At 38.1% G+C, this 5,596-nt stretch overlaps 1 long non-coding RNA gene across 1 annotated transcript; it reads left to right on the top strand.

The window, feature by feature from the left end:
- The first annotated feature begins 434 nt into the window (after positions 1-434).
- LOC142468889 (uncharacterized) lies at positions 435-1,774 on the top strand. Its single transcript, XR_012788897.1, has 3 exons — positions 435-552; positions 1,448-1,527; positions 1,715-1,774. It is a non-coding gene; the product is annotated as an uncharacterized LOC142468889 (long non-coding RNA).
- The last annotated feature ends 3,822 nt before the right edge of the window (positions 1,775-5,596 follow it).

Raw genomic sequence — 5,596 nt, 5'->3', positions numbered from 1 at the left:
CTTACTACATTCAGCTGTGTCGAATTTAGATTTACCATCAAACAAGGCCTTTTGTTAGTTTAGAAGGCCTGTAGTGTTAGAACCTAGAATATATCTATTTAATCCAGTTGTACACTGAACATATTTATGCCACTAAGTAGGCCTTGTATGAAACCTATTTAAATGGTGATCCACATGAGTGAATTATGTGAATAATATTAATTTTAGGCACATAGTGAAATATACATAATCTGAGCCTATAACACTAACATTAGGCCTTAATAATTATAATACTGTGTTTTAACAAGGAAGAATCAAGTGAATGTTGTGAGAAAAAAAAAACCCTTTTAGATAGTTAAAATATATAACTATATATATAACTATATAACTATATATATATATATATATATATATTAAAATATATAACTATATATATATATATTAACTATTAGTGTGTGTACATATATCCCTACATACTACATATATATTACTAAACATTCACAGATATGGGATTGAAACCAGTACTCATACATGATGAAAGGACAACATTAAGAAGGTTCAAGCAAGGTGAAGGTAAGTAATATTTAACACTTCATCCTGCTCTACACGGACAATAAAGATGTTAGCAGTTAAATAGATGTTTGATTTAAGTTGCATGTGAATAATATTGACATGCAATTACTAGCTAAAATACCTATGAAACACACCCAAATACAATGTTTTGCAGCTAAGTGAATTGCAGCTTCTCCAAACATAGCAACTGGGTAATGTTGGACCATTACTGAACAGATGATTAATACATAAATATAAATTAAAATATTCATTCATTCGGACTGTTAATTTTTCCAAACCTTCACGTGTACAAGGACATACTTGAATGTTTGGAAACAACAGGTCTTCATCATACATACAATATTAATTAGATAATCTAAAGTGAACAAAACAAGGCCAAATACAGATATAGTTAATTATAACATTTATTATTATTTTTCCTTTTGAGACCGAGTCACAGGCCTGCTTGTTGTCTCTTGGATTTTTCTTTTCTGTTTGGCTACAACTTTAAGCACAACAGAGCCACTTTGACTGGCCTGTGGCACTTCAGGGGCACGGCTCGTGGCCTGTGGCACTTCAGAGGCAGGGCTTGTGTCCAGTGAGTGTTCACGGCCAGGGCTTGTGTCCAGTGAGTGTTCACGGCCAGTGCTTGTGTCCAGTGAGTGTTCACAACCAGGGCTTGTGTCCAGTGACTGTTCACGGGCAGGGCTTGTGGCCAGTGACTGTTCACGGGCAGGGCTTGTGGCCAGTGACTGTTCACAGGCAGGGCTTGTGGCCAGTGACACTTGTGCACTATGTACCAACTTGTTCACAACTGATGCTTGCTCCGTTTCTTGTTTGGGTTTTTTGGTTTGTGTCCAAAAACTGGTCAGTAGTAACTGCTTGTGCATTTTTGTTTTTGGCTCCTCCTTTGTAGGTGTCAGTTCCAGATTTTCTACAGATGGCAGCGGTAGGATGTTGTCAGGAACATGCAGAGAACTTTCAGCTACTTTACCGGTAACATCCCAACCTGGGGAATGAACATCAGATGACTGGGGTGAAAAAGTAGTAGCATGTAAACATCCATCCTCTGATGGTGTAAAGCTGAATGGATGTGCTGCTGTAGTCATTCTCAAGTGATTAGCTTGAGTTAGCTGCACAACTATTGCTTCTAATGACGTGTTAATTTTTTGCATTTGTTTAGGCACTTCAATGAACACTCTATGGAGATGTGACAATTGTGATATCGTTTCTTCCTGCAGTGATTTCATCCTTTCGTGCACTGACATCAGATCTGAATGGCGACGATTTTCTGCTTCAACAATTATTTTTTCAGAAGCTACTATTGCAGCGTATGTGCTAGTTGCTGTAGGAATAGCCTGTGTAACTCTTTGAATGGAAACCTCATCATGGTCACTTGATTGCATTTCTGTGTCTTTGGCGGCATCATCATCATCATCATCATGTGCTAAAAATAAATGTACACATAATGAAATGGCATGTTAATCTGAGCTGTTTTACTATGTAATTATACACTGTGATAACTAACACCTAACATGTTTTCATACGTTTTATAACGTCACATTAAAATGTACCTTGACTTACGAATTCTGTTTGGACTCAGTGTGAAATAAGAATGAATGAAAAGTTGTTCAAAACTCACAACTCCTACATGATACTTAACATCACAAACACAATACATGTTGTATAAAAAAAAACATTTTCACTGACAGTAAGTAATCCTATTTAAATAACATGTGCAAAACAAATAATGAACTTTTTTAACCTAACATATAGAAGTGAACATATTATATTTTCTGCACCTCATACACTCATCTTCCAGGTGTGATGAGCTGCATGACCCAGGTGAAGTCACTTGTTCCGTCTCAGGTGACACATGTCCTCCAGGAGCAACTATATAGAACAATAACATCAGTTGTTAATTGACATGTGAAAATATTGAAGATAGAGTTACTGTATGTTGAGTTTTTATGGCTAACTAACAGCATCAGTTCCTAAACTGAAAATGTGTGTGGCAAAGTGAACATAAATATTTGTAATGACAATGTACATGCCAGTGTACTTAGGGCTTTTTAGTTCTGTAACATACAATAAACTATGTTTATGCAGTAATGCGTTAGGATAATATAATTAATATTGGGCATACACTGCATATGTTGTGTACTCATATCACAATAATAATGTACATAACTATCATGAGATGAACTTTCACAATGCTTATCATTAAGAAAGTCATATTGGTAAAGTAATAGTTTTTGTTAGAGGATATGTGTGGTACATTAATAGAAGCTGTTGCACGGCTGAATGTGGCTGCCACTCAACAACACAACACATGCTGTGTGTGATAATGTGTTGTTGATATCAGTTGAACTAATGTGAACGAATGTGTGACGTACTGTTTCATAGCTTATGGCTTGTTGGGTGATTTAGTACCTAGAGTGAACCTTTCAAATGACTGTGATTACCTTCTGTTTTGCTAGTCAGGATGTAAGAACGGTAGTCCCTCCCCCAAAAACAGTAATCAACCAGACCTTTCAATTACTTGAAGCAGGTGAAAATGGTGTCAACAAAGTTGACCGTAACATGACCCTGTTATTTGGCTGTGTGCTGAACCCCACCCCCTCTGTTGACGTGTATGCTGTGATTACATATTAATTGCAGCTGCTTTAACACACTGGTAGATGAGCAAAATATTACTCTGAAGTGTGCAAGCTATGAACACAATGACATAACATATGCGACGTGTGCCTCATTATGATGTCTGTATATGATATGAAGCAAAAAAGGACCTTTTAATAAACCTCAACACATTTGTTAGTGCAAGTGATGTTTGTTGGCCGTTGCATGTAATATATTAGATGCATGATTTGAAGAGGCAGTAATGTCATGTTTGTATGAGTTATATAAATAAAATACACATTAATATTATATATATATATATATATATATATATATATATATATATGTTCTGCACCAGTACCTAGTAATATTTTCTCATTAGCATGTCTTACACCCTGTTGTTCCCCATAATCGTCCACCATAAATTGCTTCCATTGCAGCAAAGGATTGTGGGAATTGACATGCAAATGAGCACGCAATGCCACGTGGTATATTATTTACTGCTTTTAGTATGATTACAACTTATATGTATATTTAGTTTTATATATATATATATATATATATATATATATATATATAGAGAGAGAGAGAGAGAGAGAGAGAGAGAGAGAGAGAGAGAGAGAGAGAGAGAGAGAGACAGACATATATAGATGTAGGTATGCTTATATTGGGAAGAAAGTACAAATAGCAGCGGAAATGTGTAAAATAACTGTAAGCAACGACACGCCTAGTACAGTAACATTTCTCACCTGCTGGAAATTGTGAGGAATAAATTCCGATGTCCCTGTCACCGGGCAAACCCTCCACTACGACGGGAAGTAATTTTTCACGAAGCAGCTCCTCCAATGGAGTTAAGATGAGACGTTGTGCTGGCGGCCCACCTCCAGTGGCAGAAGCATGCATGCGTTGGTCTTGTATTTTTTTTTTAATTTAGCCCTAATATCATCAAATCTCTTGCGACAATTCATCTTGTCCTTGACCCGATTCCCACACGCATTCACACCAATTATTATTTTGTCCCACATTTCTTTTTTGCTTGATGAACTTGTCCGCAATAGAAATACATACAAAATATATGACGTTAATTCATAATAATACAACCACCAGTTTCCTACACTGCTAGCTGTTCCAAGAGATAGCAAACATGCTGGTTTAGGTGTAATATGTGAAGCACATGAGCATTCACTTCTAAACCTATACATGTAAGGAAGCTTGCATTAATATTGTATGTAGTTAGCGTAAATTGAACGCCTGAGTTTTCTTGTCGTTGTAACGCATGATAAAAAGATGTGTTTCAACAATAATTAACTTTGATAGATATTATGGACCCATATTTGCATATTAACAAAACTCACATGACCTAGGTTCACATGTATTTGAAGAATGAATGGAAAGGTACACTTACCTACTAAATGTCCATACAGACTGTCATAGTGCTCCAGAATCCCAGTGACAAGAGCTGTATTTTCCTGGTCATTGAAGCGAGGATTACGTGGATGCTCCACACGTTTCTTCCGAGCACGTTTAGGCTCAGAGCTTGCCTGCTGCTGACTGGACTCTCCTTGTTCCAATGGAAGAGACTCCAAAAGCTGGCCACCAGCAAGCACGCCACCACCAGACACCCCATCAGCAACTGAGCCACCAGCAGCACTCGCACTCCCAGCAACAGCACTCACACTCCCAGCAACAGAACTTGCACTCCCAGCAATAGCACTCACACTCCCAGCAACAGCACCTACACTCCCAGCAACAGCACTCGCACTCCTAGCAACATCACTCCCCTGAACAGTACGTTCACTCCGACGTGTACTCGCACGAGTAGCACTACCACTCACACCAGCATCACTCTTCCCACGCTTTGCGGGCATACTTATAGCACTCACAAAAAACAAAAAACAAATGTACAGCCAATCACACGAAACACTTCCACATACAAAACAAGACAAAGATGTAAACAAAACAACAAAGGACAAAGCTCTCACAATAAACAACAAGTCTCTCAGTCAATATGCAAATATTAAATCGCCCAGCTCTGTGCGTCTCTCTCTCTCTCACTCCCAACAACACAGAGAATGATTAACAGTACACGTTGCCTTTAAATATGGCGCGCTATCCAATACATGCTTGCTTCACCTGATTCAGCAAGAATTTTGATTGGCGAACCTAACAGCACCCCGCCATGCAAGCCGATACACCTGTGTGTGATCGGCAAATCATCGTGAGAGTGGGCGGAATGGTTTTCGGCTTGATTCTGAAGGGATTCGGCACTTACTGCATACGGAGAGGGAAAATCGGCAATAACATGGCTAATCGGTAAGCTTGCCGATTTCACATTTTCGACGCTTACTGCATGAGGCCCTATATTACCTATTTATGAACCCAGCTTATTTATAACTTTTGGGTTCATAATAAATGTGTTATGGATTCACAAGACATAACTCATTAA

This window comes from Ascaphus truei, chromosome 1 (assembly GCF_040206685.1).
Source record: "Ascaphus truei isolate aAscTru1 chromosome 1, aAscTru1.hap1, whole genome shotgun sequence".
Taxonomy (NCBI): Eukaryota; Metazoa; Chordata; class Amphibia; order Anura; family Ascaphidae; genus Ascaphus; species Ascaphus truei.
The sequence above is the reverse complement of the archived record's forward strand: the minus strand, read 5'-3'. Positions and strand labels throughout refer to the sequence as shown.